This window comes from Haemorhous mexicanus, chromosome 7 (genome assembly GCF_027477595.1).
Source record: "Haemorhous mexicanus isolate bHaeMex1 chromosome 7, bHaeMex1.pri, whole genome shotgun sequence".
Classification (NCBI taxonomy): Eukaryota; Metazoa; Chordata; class Aves; order Passeriformes; family Fringillidae; genus Haemorhous; species Haemorhous mexicanus.
Genome location: NC_082347.1, coordinates 41,690,629 through 41,711,171, shown reverse-complemented (window position 1 = coordinate 41,711,171; position 20,543 = coordinate 41,690,629). Strand labels below are relative to the sequence as shown.

General features: G+C 57.8%; 1 long non-coding RNA gene across 3 annotated transcripts; it reads right to left on the bottom strand.

Moving 5' to 3' along the window:
• Positions 1–10,964: 10,964 nt before the first annotated feature.
• Positions 10,965–17,955, bottom strand: LOC132330187 (uncharacterized). 3 transcript variants are annotated; one of them, XR_009487238.1, is made up of 6 exons: positions 17,833–17,955; positions 17,646–17,746; positions 14,610–14,834; positions 14,103–14,321; positions 12,323–14,021; positions 10,965–12,230 (listed from the first exon to the last, which is right to left on the bottom strand). It is a non-coding gene; the product is annotated as an uncharacterized LOC132330187 (long non-coding RNA). The 3 variants fall into 3 exon arrangements; XR_009487237.1 differs by having other exon boundaries at positions 17,646–17,871; XR_009487239.1 differs by having other exon boundaries at positions 14,610–14,755; positions 17,646–17,871.
• Positions 17,956–20,543: the final 2,588 nt, after the last annotated feature.

The window sequence follows — 20,543 nt, the reverse complement described above, 5'->3', positions numbered from 1 at the left end:
CAGCTCCAGCCCTGCTGCAAACCCCCTGAAAACACCAAAATGTGACACACACAGGTGCCCCAGCCAGGCAGGGGCTGCACACTCTGACCACAAACAGGTGGGACCCTGGAAGACTGCAGTGATTTCTGGGGGGAACACACTCAACCTGAGGCAGTGCTTCCCCTGGGGACTGTACTTCTGCTTCAGTTCCAGTTTAGTGCAGCTTTTACCCATGGTGGAGGCAGAGCTGCCATTTCACTCCTCCAAAAGGGGCAGGAAGCACCCACAAGGAGCAGCCTCAATGGTGAGCAACCCACCAGGGAGGGACTTGGAGCTGCTCAAGAACCTGCCCCAGAACTTCAGCAGACTCTGCTAAAAAGGAAAGAGGGAAGGAAGGCAGAGCTGAGATGCAGGATTTTAACCTTCATGTCAGAAATGAAAGGAAGTTTGCAGGGACACCAGCAGCACAGCCATCGCCCCCTCCCCACAGCAGAGCACTCTGAAGGAGCCAGGGCTTGTGCAAAAAGTGATTTTGGAGGAGGATAATTAACAAAGGGGGTGGGTTTGGATTTCTTGTGAGGTCAGTGGCTCATTTATGAAACTTGCATTGATAACCCTCAGCCATGAAGGAGCTGGGTGGCTCTTGGGTCACAGACTGGTTTGGGCTGGAAGGGACCTTCAGGACCCCCCTGCCCAGCCCCCTGCCACAAACAGGGCCACTGCCTGCCACACCAGCTAGTCCAGACCTCCCTGGGGCAGAATTAGCCCCAGCTTGTGTTTCTCAGGGAGATCAGGAGGGATGGGGCAGTCCAAGTGCTGAGCACCTCAACTTCCTCCACCCTCAGGGCCCCCCTGCCCACCAGCCCCAGAATTAAACATTAAATTAGAAATTAAAAGGAAAGAGCTCTCCCCACAACACCCCAAATAATTAAGTAATGGTTACGTAGTGTTGGACATCAGGAAGAATTTCCCCATGGGAGGGGAAGGGGTGGTCAGGTATTGGCAGGGGCTGCCCAGAGAGGTTTGGAGTGCCCATCCCTGGAGGTGGCACTTGGTGCCAAGGTGGGGACCTGGCACAGGTTGGATTCCATGGTCTGGGGGGCTTTTCCAGCCCCTGGGATTCTCCAGAGCTGCCTTCTTGCAACATGACTGGGCTCCTGTGATGCAGAGTTACAGATGGGATGTCTGAGCCAGCACAGTCAGGAAGCTGGATGTTTGGCAGAGCTGTCATCAGAGGAGCACTTGGAACTGCATTACCTCCCAAGTTTAGCAGTTTTTAAATCACTGGTGGCTGGCTGATCTCTCATTGCTGTGCAGAGCAGCTGCAGCCAGCAAGTCCTGCACGTGTGCTCCGAGCCCCTGAGGAAGGGACAAAAGCATGGGAAAGGTGAATTCAGTGTCTGGTGGGAGCTGAGGCAGCTCGTGGGAGCTCACCACCCTGGCTCTGCCTTCCTGAGCAGCAGCTCCTTGGGCAAACAGCCTGCACACAAAAACTCTTCTCCTAAAGCATCTCCCAGCCCTCCTCACCCTTGGACAGATCGTGCAACTCCAAGCTGCTTCAGAAATTGCAGAAAAGTTGCCTCTGTCGTGATTAACTGTCCCCACGGCCTCTTGTGAAATTTTTTTCAAAGTTCCAGCTGGTCACACAGGGTTTGGTTCACAGAAGTGTTGCACATTATTGGATTTTCTGATGAAAAGGGCTCTTTTGTGATTCAGAAAGCCTCTGCTCCTCCAGACAACTGGCATGCTCTTTGTTATTCACCCCAGAGAGGAGGCAGCCAAACTGGAGTGCACTGGGATGGAAAGAGGCATTCCCAATCAGAAATGCAGATGGAGCACCACGTGTGCAGTGCAAACAAAGCAGCCCCGCAGTTTGGGAATGGGCTGGAAGGACAGGGCAGGGCTGGGGTGGGGTTTGCTGCCCCCATCATCACCCTGAGGGTGAAAGCTCAGCCCTGCCCACCCACGGCATGTGGTGCCAGGGAAGATCCTGGCTCTGAATTCTGCCCTAGCTTGGAACTTATCGTGTTTAACTGGTGATAAAAGCTGGTTAAGGGAGACAGAAACACCACTGAGCTTGCCAAAGATCTCCAGGATCCAGTCCCAGCTGTGCCCATCCCCACCCTGTCCCCAGCCCAGAGCCCTGAGTGCCACCTCCAGGGGACACCTGCAGGGATGGGCACTCCAATCCTCCCTGGGCAGTGCCAGGGCCTGAGCCCCCTTTCCATGGGGAAATTCCTGCTGTGCCCACCCTGAGCCTGCCCTGGGCACCCTGAGGGCGTGGAGAGGAGGAGGATGCAGCACTGCCCCCACCTCTGCTGCCCTGCACAGAAATCCCCGAGGGCTTGGCTGGAAGGGACTCTGGGAATCATCTGCTCCACGTCCTGCCAAAGCAGGGTCACCACGAGCAGGGGCACAGGACCAAGCCCAGGTGGGTTCTGGTCATCTCCAGCTGGGAAGGAGACTGCTCACCCTCTGTGCCAGGACTCGCCTCCACAGCCCTCCACTGAACCCTCTCCAGCTGTTCCTTTTCTCTCTTGTCCTGAGAGATGGAAACAAAGGCCCAAGCCCAAATTAGGTTTCCATGAAGGATCCAGCCCAGTACCAATTGGAGCATTAAGAATTACAGCAAAAGAAAACAAACACTGCAGTTGTGCAGGTCCAAGGTGTAGCTGCCCATTGGACACCACCTGCGGCTCCAGCTCCTCCCAGTCTCAGAGTCAAGACGAAAAAGCAAAGAGAAAAGATAAAAACCCTGTAGAAATGGAAAGAACTTCCACGGTTGGAAGAATTACTGTGTTCAGGGGACACTCCTTCAGGATGGAGTGTACAACAAGCAAGAACAAGTTCAGGGGAGAATGATCCACACGGGGTTAACACCTCAGAAATTCCCAACGCAACGCCTCGTGTCTCCTACAACTCAGGGTATTTATCCACAACAACGCATCATTTTGGGGCAAAAACTACATTTTCCACCATTCCCACCTGCTGAGAGATCCCTGTCCAAAGCACAAGCATTTAGTGGTGTCCAACCTGCCAGGGACACCACCGTTCCTGGGGACACTAATGAATCACCCAACCCTGCTCACCTCCTGCTGCCTGCTTTCCACCCCCCTCCAACTTGCATTATGCAAACCAGCAACACGTCCCCATCCTCACAGCCTGCTCCTTGAAAGGCAGGCGCTGCAAGTGTCAGAGAGGAGCACTGTCACAATGAGGTTAATGACAATAGGGTTCTGGTATCAAAGAGCCAGCACGCGGCAGCTCTCCGGCCTGCAGAGACAGAGCGCCGAGCCCGCAAGGAGGGCAGGGACTTTTTGGGTTACGCATTTCAATGAGCCGCTCATCAGCCAGCCGCGATTTGCATTTCACAGCCGCTCCCATGGAAAACTCTGCTGGAGAGGGGAAACCAGCAGAAACCAACTTCTGCGGGACTCACACCGGGAACGGCACTGGGAACGGCACTGGGAACGCACCGGGAGCGCACCGGGAACGGCACCGGGAACGACACCGGGAACGGCACTGGGAACGCACAGGGAACGCACCGGGAGCTCACCGGGAGCGCACCGGGAACGGCACCAGGAACGCACCGGGAACGGCACCGGGAACGGCACCGGGAACGGCACCGGGAACGCACCGGGAGCGCACCGGGAGCGCACCGGGAACGGCACCGGGAACGCACCGGGAACGGCACCGGGAACGGCACCGGGAACGGCACCGGGAACGCACCGGGAGCGCACCGGGAACGGCACCGGGAACGCACCGGGAACGCACCGGGAGCGCACCGGGAACGGCACTGGGAACGGCACTGGGAACGGCACTGGGAACGACACCGGGAACGGCACCGGGAACGCACCGGGAACGGCACCGGGAACGGCACTGGGAACGGCACTGGGAACGCACCGGGAACGGCACCGGGAACGCACCGGGAACGACACCGGGAACGACACCGGGAACGGCACTGGGAACGCACCGGGAACGCACCGGGAACGGCACTGGGAACGCACTGGGAACGCACTGGGAACGCACCGGGAGCGGCACCGGGAACGCACCGGGAACGGCACCGGGAGCACACCGGGAACGCACCGGGAGCGGCACCGGGAGCGCACCGGGAACGCACCGGGAACGCACCGGGAGATGCGTTCAGAGACAGAAGTGCTCGGGGCCCGCCAGGGAGGGCAGGGATGCTGCACCTGAGCCTCCTCTCCTGCGGGACGAGCAGGAACAACCAGCGCGTGTTCCGTGTCCCTCTCTCCTCCTTTGTGCCTCCGTTCGCACCTGGGACTAGTGAAGCACACCGGGAATGGTGGGCAGGCCCTGGCACGGCTGGGGCTGCCCCTGGATCCCTGGCAGGGCCCAAGGCCAGGCTGGACCCTGGGGCTGGGAGCACCTGGGACAGGGGAAGGTGTCCCTGCCATGGCAGGGGTGGCACTGGTGGGATTTGGGGTCCTTTCCCACCCCAAGCTGTGGGACTGTGGGATCTGGTGCAGCAGGGCTGTGGTGAGCTCTCAGCATCCCCTGCTCGTTCAGCTCACTGGAGGCAGAGCTGTACCTTAAGAACAATGCATTCCTCTATTAATGTTCCTTGTGGGAGCCATAATCAGCTTCATTAGGAGACATTATTATGGGAAAACCCCGGGAAAAAAACACGTAGGGGGAGGCAGCGTGATCAATTAAAAACCCTGAATATGTGACTAATATTGACAGATGTTTACAGGAACTGCTGTGGGAGGTCTGGGAGCTCCCCCAGGCACTGCCCACCCTGTGCCCACTGCCCAACCTTTGGGGGGCGGCCAGACCCCTCTGCCCCACAGAGCACAGGGCAAGGAGGGCACTGGTGTGCCCTGAGAGTGAGGGTGGCACAAACCCAGGTGCCACCACCACCAGTCACAGTGTCCAGAGGTGCCTGGCCACATCCAGAGATGTCCCACCACAGGAGATGCTGTGTCCCCACCCCTGCCCCCTCACTGCCACCCCTCCAGCCACAGAGCTCTCACAGCAAACTGTGCAGGAAGATTTGTCTTTCTGAAGCCCAAAAATTTGACTGCTGCAGTCCAAATCTAAACATTTTGAACTGATAAAGGGGATTTTGTGGTGGGCTCATTTGGGTGGTTCAAAGCCTCAGGCTAACAACCAGCAGTGCCCTTTGCTGCCCTGGCAGCCCAGTTTTGTTATGGCACAGCACAGGAGGGGCAGACTGGGGTGGGTGCATCTCTCAAAGTCACACAACCTCTGCCAGCAAAGGCCACGGCCAGCAGGGATGCCCAGGAGAGCTGGGGGAGCCCCGGGGTAGGTCCCTGCCCAGAGCAGGACAGGCACAGCCCTGGCTGGTGCCAGGAGCCCCTGGCAGGCTGCAGGGTGCCCTGGGCTCGCTGCCTTTGGCACTGGCAGCAGTTCGGTGATGCTCCGGGTCAGACCGAGCCCAGGCTGCAGCAGCACCGCCCCCTGTGCCGAGGCTGAGCATCCTCACCCACAAGGCGCAGGAAATTACAGCCCCTGCTCGGCGAGATGATGTTTTTAAGCCTTTACAAACAAGGGCTTGATCTTCCTAAGCAGTTTGGATCCTCTGTGCCACACACACTGACAGCAGCAGCTGACTGGGCTTGGGGCTGGCTGGCACAGCAGAGCAGGAGCTGGCTGGGCAGGAATTCAGGCGGTGGTAGCCACTAAAAGCTTCTCCCAGGGCACCTCTGGGGTGGGAGCTGAGAGCTGGAATCCAGCAGCACTCATCCATCAGCGCTGGGCAGTCGATAGCATCGATTTGGTGGGACCAGGGCTTTGCTTCCTTGCACAGAGCTGTTCCTGGAAGAGCTGGGAATGGGGAGAGCTCCAGGAACAACAGAGCCAGCAGCTCCCAGCGAGGCTTCCCCTGGGGAGCAGTGCTGCCAAAACTGCAGGGACCAGGCAGAAACATTGCTCCTTTTTAGGCACAACCCCATCATTAACCCCACAGGAATTCTCCCTGCTTTGGACTGCCACAGTCAAATGTTTGGGGCTTCAGATAAATCCTCCTGCACAATTTGCTGGGAGAGCTCTGTGGCTGGAGGGGTGGCAGTCAGGGGGCAGGGGTGGGGACACAGCATCTCCACAGGTGCCACAGAGATCACCCCAGTGCCCAGTTCAACACCAAGCTGGAGGAAAGGCCGTGCACTGGGGCAGCTGATTTGTGCTTTAAAAGAAGGAAAACAAAGTGCACAGCAATGTGGAGCTTCAGGAGGAAGCAGAGTCTGAGGAAAAGACATTTCTATATTATTTTCTTGTGAAAATCATATGGCAGCAGGACCAGGGCAATTATTGTCCCTTTGTACTTGGCACTGGTGTGGCCACACCTTCAATTCTGCATCCAGTTCTGGCCCTCAGGACAAGAAGGACAAGGAGGGGCTGGAGCGTGTCCAGAGCAGGGAACAGAGCTGGGAAGGGGCTGGAGAATTCCTGAGGAGCTGAGAAGGGGCTGGAGAATTCCTGAGGGAGCTGGGAAGGGGCTGGAGAATCCCTGAGGAGCTGGGCAGGGGCTGGAGAATCCCTGAGGAGCTGGGAAGGGGCTGGAGAATCCCTGAGGAGCTGGGAAGGGGCTGGAGAATCCCTGAGGAGCTGGGAAGGGGCTGGAGAATCCCTGAGGAGCTGGGCAGGGGCTGGAGAATCCCTGAGGAGCTGGGAAGGGGCTGGAGAATCCCTGAGGAGCTGGGAAGGGGCTGGAGAATCCCTGAGGAGCTGGGAAGGGGCTGGAGAATTCCTGAGGAGCTGGGAAGGGGCTGGAGAATCCCGGAGGAGCTGGGAAGGGGCTCAGCCTGGAGCAGAGGAGGCTCAGGGGGCCCTTGTGGCTCTGCACAGCTCCTGCCAGGAGGGGACAGCCGGGGGGTCGGGCTGTGCTCCAGGGAACAGGGACAGGAGCAGAGGGAACGGCCCCAGGCTGGGCCAGGGCAGGCTCAGGGTGGGCACAGCAGGAATTCCCCCATGGAAAGGGGGCTCAGGCACTGGCACTGCCCAGGGAGGGTTGCAGTGCCCATCCCTGGAGGTGTCCCCTGGAGGTGGCACTCAGGGCTCTGGGCTGGGGATGGGCACAGCTGGGGCTGGGAGGGCTCCTCCAGCCCCAGGGGTGCTGAGGCTCCACTGCCCAGGGGCAGATGCAGGTCCAGCCCCTCCCCTGCTGCCAGCCAGACCCAGCTGTGCCTCCTCCCTGTGAACCTGAATTTGAGCACAACCCCCCTGAGCCCAGCCCCAGGTGCCCCTCAGCCCAGGGCCACTTCCCTCGGAGCAGCAGAAGGCTCCAGTTGCCCCTGAGCCTTCCCAGAGCCCTCAGGTCCATGATCAAATCAAGAGCTACAGCCATTTGCATCAGCAGGCTGTAATCTCTTTTAAATAAAGAATTATTGCTTCCTCCTTCAGCAAGGACTTGGGTGAGCTGGGCTGGCTCTTCTCAAAGCACTGAGACATCCCAGCAGGGACTGGCAGCCTTCAAAGCAGGGGCTACAGCCAAGAAAATGCTCAAGGAGGGCCTGGAGCACCAGGGCAGGGCGTGCAGGAGCTCCCACAGTGCCTCTGCAACTCTTTTCCATCAATCCCATCTCATCCCAGCCTGGTGGGGTCTCTGCTCTTGTGAGACACCCTCGAGTTCAGCAAGTGCCAGGGAAAGCAAACCCAGCAGAGGGGCAGCTGCCCCTGCAGGCACTGCAGCTGCAGCAGAGTGCTCAGGAGAGGGGGCACGGGGAGTCTGGGTGCTGGGGGCTCCCAGGAGAGGAGACACAGAGAGCTGAGGATGCTGGGGGCTCCCAGGAATGGGAACAAGGAGAGCTGAGGGTGCTGGGGGCTCCCAGGAACAGGAACACAGAGAGCTGTGGGTGCTGGGGGCTCCCAGGAACAGGAACACAAAGATCTGTGGGTGCTGGGGGCTCCCAGGAACAGGAACACAGAGAGCTGTGGGTGCTGGGGGCTCCCATGGCAGGCTGCAGGCAGAACCTTGCAGGCTGTGTGTCCCTCCCTCTGTGGTGTTGCTGTCCCTGTGCCCTGGCTCGGGGTGCCCTTGCTGAGCCCACACAGGCTGGACAGTGGTCCAGGGGAGCAGCTGGGCCCTGTGCTGGCAGGGGAGAGTCAGAGCTGCTCCTGCTCAGCCAGGGCTGGGTGAACAACCCCAGAATGGTTTGGGTAGGAAAGGACCTTAAAGATCATCCTCAAAGTTCCACTCTGCCACGGCAGGGGCACCTTCCCCTGTCCCAGGCTGCTCTAAACCCTGTCCAGCCTGGCCTTGGGCACTGCCAGGGATCCAGGGGCAGCCCCAGCTGCTCTGGGCACCCTGTGCCAGGGCTGCCCACCCTGCCAGGGAAGGATTTCCTCCTTACAGCTGATCTAAATCTCCCCTCTGGTAGTTTAAGAAGTTTAAACGCTTTCTCTGAGGGCTTGCAGAGCTGAGAGCTTTCAGGGAAGCAGCCGGTAGATGGCAGGGCTGCAAAGCCTGATAGCATCACATCGCTGGTAGCATCACAGCCCGATAGCATCGCTGATAACATCCCTGACAGCATCCCATCGCTGATAGCATCACAGCCCGATAGCATCGCTGATAACATCCCTGACAGCATCCCATCGCTGATAGCATCACAGCCCCGATAGCATCGCTGAAAAGACCCCTGATAACATCTCTGATAACATCCTACCCCGATCACATTGCTGATAACACCCCTGATAACATCTCTGATAATATCCCATCCCTGATAACACCCCTGACAGCATCACCTCGCTGACAGCATCACATCCTAGATAACATCGCTGATAACATCACAGCCCCAATAACATCCTACTCAGGTAACATCGCTGATAACACTCCTGATACCATCACACTCCTGATAACATCTGATCACATCCCTGATAACATCCCACCCCTGATCACATTGCTGATAACACCCCTGATAAGATCACATCCCCGATCACATCCCAGCCCTGATCACATTGCTGATAACACCCCGATAACAATCACATCCCAGATCACATTGCTGATAACACCCCTGATAACATCCCTGATCACATCCCCACCCACATCCCACACCAGATCATATCACTGATAACACCTCTGATAACATCACACACCTGATCACATTGCTGATAACACCCCTGATAACATCCCACCCCTGATCACATTGCTGATAACACCCCTGATAAGATCACATCCCCGATCACATTGCTGATAACACCCCTGATAACAATCACACCCCAGATCACATTGCTGATAACACCCCTGATAACACCCCTGGTCACATCCCCACTCACATCCCACCCCAGATCACATCACTGATAACACCCCTGATCACACCCCACCCCAGATCACATTGCTGATAACACCCTGATCACACCCCACCCCAGATCACATTGCTGATAACACCCCTGATAAGATCACATCCCTGATCACACCCCACCCCAGATCACATTGCTGATCACACCCCTGATCCCATCCCCACTCACATCCCAGCCTCGCTCACACCCTGCGCTGGCTCCAGCAGCTCGAGCAGACAGACAGACAGACAGAGCCTGTAACCCCGGTGTTTTCATCCTTTAGCTGCCCTACCAGGATGTGCTGGGACCCCTGCAGAGACCTTGGAGCCTCAGGGCTGGAGGATGACCCTCGAGCCCGGATCAGGCAGATTTCAGTCTGAGCTGATTTTCTAGAGCAAATCGAGTGGAGCTTCTGAAAGTGCAGCTCATTTCTGTGCTGGGATGCCAGCTGGCCTCAGGCACCAGACAATTCAGGGATGTTGCCACCATCACCTACCTGGAATGGTGGGGAAAGCCTCTGCCAGTGCCTGCTTCCCATCCCACAGAAAGGAAATATCCTCTTTCCTGCCTCCACTCTATGGTCAGTAAAATAAACCCAGAATTCCCCCCACATTGGTCATGCACCTTCTTCACGGTGTGGATCCCCCATGAATGCCCACAATACCACTTTTAACATTGCAGGAATTTTAAATCTCACCTCAGAGGAGGAGGAGTAACCAGGGCTGCTCACTCCTGGCTGAGCAGGACCAGGTGATGCTCCTAGGGTGAGGGAGGGACCCACCTCAGCTGTGGCTGAGGACACACCAGAGCTCCAGGACTCCAGGACATGGCTTCTGTCCCCAGCAGCTCTACGAATTGTGCTTTTATGTTTACCCAACTTCCAGAGCTTCAGGAGAACCTTATCTCGAATTTAAAGGCATTTCTAATGCTGCTTTAAGCCAATGCAGTTGGTTTCTGTATCAACTCATTTCCTCTCAGCACGGTGATTTATTTCACTCTGCAGCTGCCAGTTCCTGGGGGGAATTGAGCTCCTTTTCCCCCCTTTCCCACAGGACCTGCAGCAGGGTTTGCTCAGAGCTCAGCCAGGGCTGGAGGGTCCCAGCTGCTGTCAGTCCTGGGGTCTGCACCCCCTGCCAGAGCACACCCACAAAGGGCATTTGGCTTTTTGCAAAGCCCAGGAAAGGCATTTCCTGACTCTGGCCTCACCCCCGTGGAACCACAGCCCCAGTGCCCACCCCTGAGGGGCTCCAGCTGTGAATGCAGGTCCCTCTGTGGATCTGTGGGCACAGCCTGGCACAGAGCCTGCCATGGGGTGCTCTCCCCCTCCTGTGCTCCAGCCATGGCATCCCACAAACCAGCCCTGGGAAGGAATTCCTCCCTTTTATTTCTTTAGAGCATTCAAGAGGAAAAAGGTAGCAGCAATTTGCTTCCTGATTTCCCTGCTCCCCTTCTGTGTGCATGAATCCACATTGAACCTCTGGGTTTGGCAACTTTTAACTACTCAGGGAGGATTTTACCCCATGTTGGGAGGGCTGGCTGTGCCAGACAGATCCAGGCACCCCCAAACCCTCCCTGGGCTTTCCAGCAGCCCCCTCCCAGCTTCACATCAGCCTCAAAAATAATAATTTAGAGAATTTAACTAAAGGTGGCACATTATTGTTCACCCATGGGCTGCTTTCCTCAGAGCCAGCAATGGCAGCTCACACGAGGTCTCACTATTCAAATGAAATCCAAATTAAAGAGATTTTTAATGCTCTCAGACACTCACATCGAGCTGCCCACATCACCTGGGCCATGAAGCTGCAGGTGCTCCCCCACTCCTCCCAAAAAAGGGTCTCCCCCACCCCCGAGCACCCAGAGGTTCAGGCTGCTCCCAGGCTGAGCTCCCAGCAGCTCCAGGGAAGGGATGGGAGGGATAAACCCACCCTGCCCAAACTGCCACCCCTCAGATGAACCCCAAATCAGAATCCCTGCACACAGCACAGAGCTCAGAGGCTGTGGTGAGTTCAAACCAGCCAAGGTGATGCTCCAGTGTTTCCCTTACTGGGAGGAGCCCAGCAGATCCTCTGACACCCCCAGGACAGGGAAACCCTTCCTGAGCCACCAGGCCTGGATCCTCCCACCCAGGAGCTTCTGCACAGCCCCTCCTGTGCACCAGGGAACAGCCCCCAGCAGGAGCAGCCCCCCTGGGGCAATCCCAAGGAGCCTTGGCCAGGCAGGAGCCCCCAGATGAGTCCTGGCTGGGATTGCTGTCCCCAGCTGGGCAAGCCTGCTCCTCCTGGCAGCCATGAGCAGCACCTGGCCACTGAGGGAACCCAAACCTGGCTGTTCCTGACCCCTGCACCCCCAGGGGGGGATTTTGGGGGGAGTTGTGTGGGTGCTGCACAGCTGGGGACACAGAGAGCCACAGGATCCCAGAACTGGCCAGGCTGGGAAAGCCCAGCTGGGTCATGGAGCCTCACTGACCCTGTCCCCAGGTGCCACTTCCACAGGGCTGTGAAATCCCCCAGGGATGGGGACCCCAGCCCTGCCCTGGGCAGCTGTGCCAGGGCTGCACAAGGAGGAATTTTCCCAATATTTGATTTAAACTTGCCCTGGTACAACTTGAGGCCGTTTCCTCATGTCCTGTCTCGGGAGAAGAGACCAAAGCCCACCCAGACCCTCCTTGCAGGGAGTTCCAGGGGCAGGAAGGTCCCTTCTGATCCCCTTGGTGGGTCCCAGGTGGGCTGGGGGTCCTGGCTCCCAGCCTTGTGCTCAGGGCACTCAGGGGGCTCATGCAGAGTCCTCTGAAATGAATAAATTGAGTGATTTCAGCCTTTGATTGAAGTATTGCTCCTTCTAAGCTGGGACCTCCTCCTTCCAAGCTGGGGCACTCAGCAGCTCCTCTGGTTGTGTTTGGATCCAAAATCCACGAGGAATTCCCAGAGCAGCAAATCCCACTGGCCAGGGCAGTCAGAGCACGAGCTCCAGCACCAAACAGTGAAGGTTTGCTACAGCAAATAGGGAGAAAATTGCATCAGTAGGAATAATTAATCACTGGGAAACACTTACCCGGGGTTGTTGTGCATTCTCCATAACTCACCTTTTTAAAATCAGTGTTCCAAGTTGTGTCCACACCCAGAGAGGGTTTGGTGGAGGCCTTGGGCTGTTTTATTCCAGGGACTGGGTCTGGGGGCTCAGTGCTTTGTAGGGACTGGCTGAAGCCATCCCAAACCTGTGGAAAGGGCAGCTCCAGGACTGGAGCCCTGGAAGGAAGTGTGCTGCTGTGTGTAACAAGTGATTCTGGGCATTAAACAGGAAATCAGCTGCTCCTTGTGCTGCTGCTGGGAGGAGCAGAGCAGGGTATGGGCGAGGTGAGAGGTGGTTAATGCTGGAATGTTCCCTGTGAGCCACTGCTGGAGCCCTTCTGGAATATTGCACACAATTCCTGCCATATCCATACAGGAAAATGGCTGGGAAATCCATGCTGCTCCTGGCAATGAGGCTTGAGGGAGTGCAGATCACTGCCTGCTTCCATCTGAGAGTGATGAGCAGCCAGGGAGGGGAGGGGGTGCAGGTGATCACACCTGGCACGGTGTGAGGGGTGGGACCAGCCCGGGATTTGCAGGAGCTCTCAGCTTCCAGGGAGTCAAATGCATCATTTCTGGCCTTGTTGAATATTTGGGGTGGTTTGGAAATATCAGCTTTGAGGGAGAAACCCCAGAATCCTTCAGGCTGGAAAACAACTCCAGGGTCACCAAGTCCCAGCTGTGCCCATCCCCAGCCCAGAGCTCTGAGTGCCACCTGCAGGGGACACCTGCAGGGATGGGCACTGCCACTCTCCCTGGGCAGTGCCAGTGCCTGAGCCCCCTTTCCATGGGGGAATTCCTGCTGTGCCCACCCTGAGCCTGCCCTGGCCCAGCCTGAGGCCGTTCCCTCTGCTCCTGTCCCTGTTCCCTGGAGCACAGCCCGACCCCCCAGCTGTCCCCTCCTGGCAGGAGCTGTGCAGAGCCACAAGGGCCCCCTGAGCCTCCTCTGCTCCAGGATGCCCAGGGACAAATAAAGAGCACCTTGCACATCATATTTTTTGTCCCTTTGAGTATTATGCCAAAAGAAGTTTTAGGATGCTCAAACCCAGGTGCCTGGAGGAATGTGAGCAGGAGCCTTGGGAAGGCACCAAGCCCTGCCTGGATCACCTGGACCTGGGCTGGGCAGAGCCCTGGGTGAGCAGCCTGGCACTGCCAAAGCTCTCAAAGCCATAAAATCAGAATTTTTTTCCCTCTTCTATTTCTATTCTTTTTCTAATTTGAATTTATTAGTAAAACTGAAACCCAGCATAGCTGAGGGGTCGGTACCTTCCTCAGGAAGGGATGCACATGCAGAAGATGCAGATGATGCAGGGGATGCACACGCAGATGATGCAGATGCAGGTGATGCAGATGCTGCTGCTGCTGCTGCTGCAGAAGAAGTTGCTGCTGCAGAAGCTGCCTCACACCCCATCCCTGCACTGGACCAGCCTCCAGGAGCATCAGGACTCCAAGCTGGGAAAGGAATCTCCCCTCCAAAGCTCTGCTTAATTGAAGCAGAGTGAGGGCAGCTGTAAAAGCTGACAGCTTTATATCCACTTTTTAAAGACAGGACAGAAGAGTTCCTCGGCCACTCCAATCAATTTTTGCCTTTTTTTTGTGCATGAGGAGTTCTGGATAAATTGCATCGAGGTGTTTAAAACTGCTGAATAGCTCCAGGTGAATTTTACAGGTGTCAGCTGCTGTCTATAAACTGTCCAAGAGTCCTATAAAAGGCTGGGAAACAAGAGGAAAATTAGGAGATAAATCTATCACTTCAGAAGTAAATAAACAAGTGAAGTGTATTTGCAGTGTTACCTTTCAGCAGATCACTGGCATGGAGCACTGCAGGTCACCAACACCTTTTGGCACTGCTACTAACCAGGATGCACTAAGGAATTAATGGAAATTCCCCCCAAATTCTTGTTTTCTGGGTTTGTGATGTCAGCCTGGCCAGCTTCCCTTCTGTGCTGGTACACCGAGCATAAGGGTTTCTTCTCTTAGTTTATTTCATGTTTAAATTTCACAGCTATTACACTACAATAAAAACAATAAATAATAAATAAGCTCTTACCAACATCACACATAATTTCTGGAAGTCCAACAGATAAAAATCTGAGCCTTATAAAAACTGAGCACCTGACTGTGAACTAAATTCAAGCAGCAAAACACAGATTTTCCTTGCTAGAAACGCAACAGGAAAACAGATTGTGGATATAATTCCACCCAAAAAAAGGCAGACCAAGTAAAATCCATTATTTAGTGAGTTCAAACCATACCTGGGCAGGTCTCTGGGGCGCTGACACCTGGGATCACTCCACTTACCTCCAAAGAAACCGAGGCCTGCATCAGTTTTCATCTGGCTTCCCTCTTTATGTGCTGTTTGTGTCCAGCCAAAGTTCATTTCTGCACGAAGCTGCTCAGGCAGGAGCTCCAGCCCTCCCCAAAAGTGATGGGAAATGGTAGAGAGCCTGGATGGAAGGGACCAGCCTTGGGGTGGTGGGATCCACCCGGGTGGGTCCTCTCTGCTTGGGGATCTGCCTGCAGGACCTGCCAGGGAAGGTTTGGGAAGGTTTGGGAAGGTTTGGGAAGTGAAGGGAGGGTTTGGGAAGGGAAGGGAAGGGAAGGGAAGGGAAGGGAAGGGAAGGGAAGGGAAGGGAAGGGAAGGGAAGGGAAGGGAAGGGAAGGGAAGGGAAGGGAAGGGAAGGGAAGGGAAGGGAAGGGAAGGGAAGGGAAGGGAAGGGAAGGGAAGGGAAGGGAAGGGAAGGGAAGGGAAGGGAAGGGAAGGGAAGGGAAGGGAAGGGAAGGGAAGGGAAGGGAAGGGAAGGGAAGGGAAGGGAAGGGAAGGGAAGGGAAGGGAAGGGAAGGGAAGGGAAGGGAAGGGAAGGGAAGGGAAGGGAAGGGAAGGGAAGGGAAGGGAAGGGAAGGGAAGGGAAGGGAAGGGAAGGGAAGGGAAGGGAAGGGAAGGGAAGGGAAGGGAAGGGAAGGGAAGGGAAGGGAAGGGAAGGGAAGGGAAGGGAAGGGAAAAGGATTTCTCAGTGTGCTCATTTTGCTGGCCATGGGTGGGGTCCAGCTGAAGGTGCCCCTCCCTGTCCATGTGGTTGCAACTGGAGGATCCTGAAGGTCATTCCCAAGCCAAACCACTCTGTGATTCCGTGATTGATTCTAGGCTGTGAACTTCCCAAAACCCGCCTCCGATTGCCATGCTCGTGCCAAGAGCTCACAGTCAATTCTCCCTCATGGGCACATCCCTGTGTCCTGCTGGATATTGAGACACTGCTGGCTGCAAGCCAGCGTTTCATATCATATTTAATATTTCATTTCCTGTTTCATTTCCTATTTCATTCCTCAGGAATATTCACAATATTTTACCTGGTAAGTTCTTTTTTTTTTTTTTTCACGTGCTGCTCAATGGGAGCTGAGTTACTCAACTCAGTTACAGTTTCGGAAAAAACTGGTTTATATTTATTATTCTCATCCTTTGCCAGGACAGGGACACGGGAAGTGCCGTAATTGAAGCAGATAACTCCGACTTTCACTCCCTGCGAGCGCATTGTCATGCACATACATCTTGATTAGATCATTTGCCTCGTGAAAAGGAAGCATTTTTGTGCCGCGCTGTCTCAGATAATTTCCAGCCGAGTCTACCGGTGGAGTTCTCCGCTAGCACTATTTAAATTCGATATTCCTCTGGCCGCTGTTTATTTTCCCGAGCGCTGCCGTTCTCCCCCTCGCCGCCCGTGTCTCCATCAGCAGGTCGCACCGCGCTCAGGCCTGCAGGCGCGCATCCTCCGCGCATCCCCCGCGCATCCCCCGCGCATCCCCCGCGCATCCTCCGCTGGTGCCCGCTGGCATCCCTGGCACTCCTGACAGCCCGCCCGCCTGGCGTTCGGGCTGCGTGTCCCTGCTGGGAGCTGCTGCTGCCACCTCCTCGTGGTCACACAGCCAGTGACCTCCCGGCCCCGCTGCCAGGAGGGCTCCGGGCCGGGGGCTGCGGCCCCTGCACAGCCACAGATCCCTGAGGAGGGGGCAGCGCTCGGCCCGTGTCCCCTCACACCCCTGGCACTGCCACCAAAGCGTTGAAGCCAGCGCGGGTGCTTTGAAGGGCTGCAGCAGAACCCACCGACCTTTCCCGAGGAGCACAAGCACGTGAAAAATACAGGATGTTTTGAGATGTTTGAAAAGTGACAGAAGGAGAGGGGCACGATTAATTTCCAAGCCTTACAGCGCTGCTGAGGGGTGTAACAAAAACTGAGGGGGGAAGGTTTTGGGGAGAGCATCCCCTGCAGCCTCGGGACCATCACATGCCTCTGGAGGAATCTGCTTGACAAATATTTTGTGGGCACGGATTTGTCTCCAAAAGACACCACCTCAGTCCCCGTGCGGACGGGATTAGCTGCGAATGAAGGAAGTTCCCGCTGGTTTCCAGCAGAACGCTCCGTGCCCTGTGGGGAGGTGTCGGGCTGGGCGGAATCCGCAGCGCTCGGGCCTGGAGCACCCGGCTCTGCCTCCTGCCTTCATCCCTGCTGACTCCACAGAGCCCACAGAGACCTTTTAGCCTTTCCTGTCAGGAGCACCCTTTAAAATGTGTGCGCCTTCCGCAGTTTTCCAGGCATTTATACAAACGGAATGGCCCAACCCATGCACTCAGGATATTGCAAAACAATTAAAGTTCAACCCCCTCGTTACCCGTGGGATCTTCTGAGACTCCTTTGGATGATTCCTGCTGGGTCCCCAGACCTCAGGGTCGCCCTGCCAGGCATGGAACCCCTTCCCCAAGCCCTGAGCTGAAGCAGCTCCAGCTGCTCCATCCCTGTGGCGGGGATGCCCCGGGACACCGGGGAGGAGGAGCAGAGTTGTGCTGTCTGTTCTAGGGCTAGCCCAAACTTTCCACACCTGCAGCACATCTGGGCAGCTGTTTCCCAGAGACTTAAGCAGCAGCTGAGCTTGTCCGTGGGTGAACACAGCAGAAATGACCCCGTGAGGCTGCCCTGAGCAGAGGCAGCTCTGGAGTGGCCACCTGTGCGTGGGGCAGCCTTGCCCGTGGTCACTGCCCAGCCCAGACACGGCTCTGACATCCTGCAAACGCCACAGCCAGGCTCCTGCCCCGCTGCCCGCAGCCTCCCTCCTCTCCCGACTGCCAAAACCCTTCCTTGTACAAATTAAACCCAAACCGGAGACTCGCTGCCGGCAGAACAAACCCGGGGTGAATGTTCCCTGAATTTATAACCGAGGCCAGCACTGATAGGTTTATTTTTTACAAATGTAGCTCCAGTCCTAAACCCGGGCTTCACTTCCCTGCAGGAATCTGCTTGACTTGGAAACCGCTACTTTTTTTTTTTTTTTTTTTTTTCTAAATACCTTCAGATCTTGTAGCTGCACATCCCTCACAGAGCTGCTGGAGCTCCAGGAAGTATCCGTGGTAGCGGAGAGCTCGCTGAAGATCTCAGCAGTTATCCCTCCTGGAGGATTAACCAATGCTGCGGGAGTTCCTGGGCTAAAGTGGGAGAGGGAGGGGAAGGAAGAGCAGAAATAAACAAAATAAAACCTCTCGCAGCCAGTCGCGTTCTTTGCGCATCGCCGGCACGGCCGCCCCGCTCCAAATCGAAGCGCAGAGCAGCGGGGAAGTTCTGGGAGCCCGGCGCCGCCAGCACCGCCCAGGATGCTCCAGGAGGTGGGCGCTGGGCACCGGCTGCGCCCGGCCGGCCGCGGGAATTAAAGGAGTTGGCAAGATGCGAGCGGCAGCTCATGTCCCGCGGAGCCAGCAGCGGTGAGTTCCCACGCGGGACATTCCCGGGGGCCGCATCCCCGCGGGACAAACTGTTGCGTTTCTGCAGCGCTGCGCTGGGGGCCGCGGGGCCGGGCGGTCGCTCCGCGGGCCGGGGCGCGGGGCGGCCCCCGCGGGATGCTGGAGGGGGAACCCGCGGCTCCGCGGCGGCCCGGGACGGAGCGCGGGGCGCGGGGCGGCCCCGGGGATGCGCGGCGGGGCCGGGACGGCCGGGACGGGCCGAGGTCGGGGCCGGCCCCCCCGCGCTCCCCCCGGGGCCGCGCCGCCGATTCCGCCCCCGCGGGCGCCCCGCGCCTCCCGCCCGCCCCCGCGCAGCGGAGAGCGCGGGGGGGCGCTTGCGCACTGCTGCGCCCCGCGCACCGCCGGGCCCCCCCGCGCCGCGGCCGGGCTGCGCTGGGTGAGAAGTGTATTAAAGCGCGGGGAGCTCCGCACACTCCGCCGCCTCCCCCTCCGCCGTGCGCGCTGCCCTCCGCGCGCCCCGGCGACACCCGCGCAAGGTAAGCGGCCGCCCGCGCGCGGGGCTGCGGGAAGGGGCGCGGGCGGGGGCGCGCCTGGCGGAGCTCCCGCTTACCTGGGACGGGCCGGGCGCGGGTCTGCGCGCAGCCTGCGCGCCCCGGCACGGCCGCGGCTGTCCCGCCGCGCGGGGGCTTTGCGCGTCCCGGCCGCTTGCGCGCAGGTAGCGCGGCGGGGATGCTGCGCGGCCCTGCGCGGCGCGGAAGGGTCTCCGGGGCTTTTTTTCCTCCCTCCCGAGCGCAGGAGGGGAGAGCCGAGCGCTGCCGGAGCCGCCGCGCCGAGGTGGCCGGGCTAAAAGGCAGAAAGCAATTAAAACTCCTCCTTTCGGATTAACAACCAAAAATTGATCGATCTGTCAGGAATACTGTTGATTTATGAAAGGTGCTTATTTCCTTGGTATGGAGAATTTTATGTTCTCTAGGTGAAACTGAGTTCACCCAGCTCCAGAGTAGATTGATGTTTTAATAAAAATAAATAAAGGGAAAAAGCTCGCCCGGTCTTTGGGGACATCAACTCTCAAATCGCGGAGTTAGACTAACAAATCAAATCGCATTATCTTTACATTTCACATCTTTTAATCTAAAAAAATTTAAAAATTAATTAAGTTTAAAAATCTCGGGCAGCGCCGCAATCTTTATCACCTCAAACTTTTAGTGTGAGGTTTAAAAAAAAAATTAAAAAGTTGAAATAACAAATAATCAATGGTTGCTCGCGGATGTGCGGGGGGAGCGGGAGGCGGCGGGGCCGGGGGCGCGGAGCGCGGCCGCCCGCGCAGTGTCCTGTAGATGGCACACGGTCCCCACGCTACAGAGCCTTGGCGGCTGCGAGAGGGGATCTGCCGAGGGAAACGGCCATCCCAGCACTTGTTGTTTACCCAGACCGGGGTGTTCGGAAATTCATTGGAAATTCAAGCCCGAGGGGCGCGGGGAGCGCCCCGGTCTCCAGCCGGCCGCCCGCGGCCGCGGGACTTGCGCGCCGGGCGGGATGCGGAGCGCGGCTTGCGGGGGCGATGTCGGGGCAGCGCGGAGCGGGGGAGCGGCCCGGGGGGCCCCGGCCGGGCCGGGCGCCCCGACACGTTTGTCTTTGCAATGTAAATCGCGGCGGGACAAATTGCTTATTAACAGTCGGGAAGAAGCGGCGGTTTCCTTCTTTCTTCTTTTCTTTCCCTGTTTTCATTCCGGCATGGCCCCCAGCTACGCTCGGGGCAGCCTCACCGCCCAGCAGTTTTCCCTTCATTTCAATATCCTAAAGAAAATGCAAATCACCACGCCGTGGCCTTTTTAAAAAGTTAAATTAGCAACAGCTTTAAGTGACTCCATTAGCATGGAAAACATACAAATGTTTAATGTGGGAATAGCCCGGCTTTTGGAGCTCTGCGAGCGCGGCGAGGCGCTGGGCTGGCGCCGAGCCCGGCTCGGGGTCCCCCGGTGCGGCACCCCGGGACCCGCACCGGGGCCACTGGCCGGGGGAGGCACCGGCCGGGCTCCCGCAGCTCCCCGCGCCCCCGCCCCGCTCCCGAGGCTTTAATTATTGACAGGAGCGCTGCGGCTCGCGGGGAAATCGCCGGGCAGCTCGGGGGCGAGGGCACGGGGACCTCGCCCGGGTGCGTGCCCCCCTCGGGGCTCCCCGTCCAGCCCGCCGGGCGAACGCCGCGCTGCTGGAGCGCCGTGCCGCCGCCGCGCCCGGGGCTCTCCCGCTGCTCCGCCGTGCGGGAGCGGGCTGCGCTCACCCGGCCGGCCCGGGGCTCCGCCGCCGCTCGCCTCGGGGACAAAAGTGCCCGTGACAGCGGCAAGTTTTGCTCCGCTAGTGCGGCGGGACGAGCGGCCCGTACCGCGGGGCTGGGCCGGTTCCCCGCGGCCGCTCCGTGCGGGGGCTCCGCACCGCGGGTATTTCCCGTGAGCTGGCGGAGGATGTTCCTGGATCCCTGCAGGGCAGAGCGAGCCCTGACCACGAAAGAG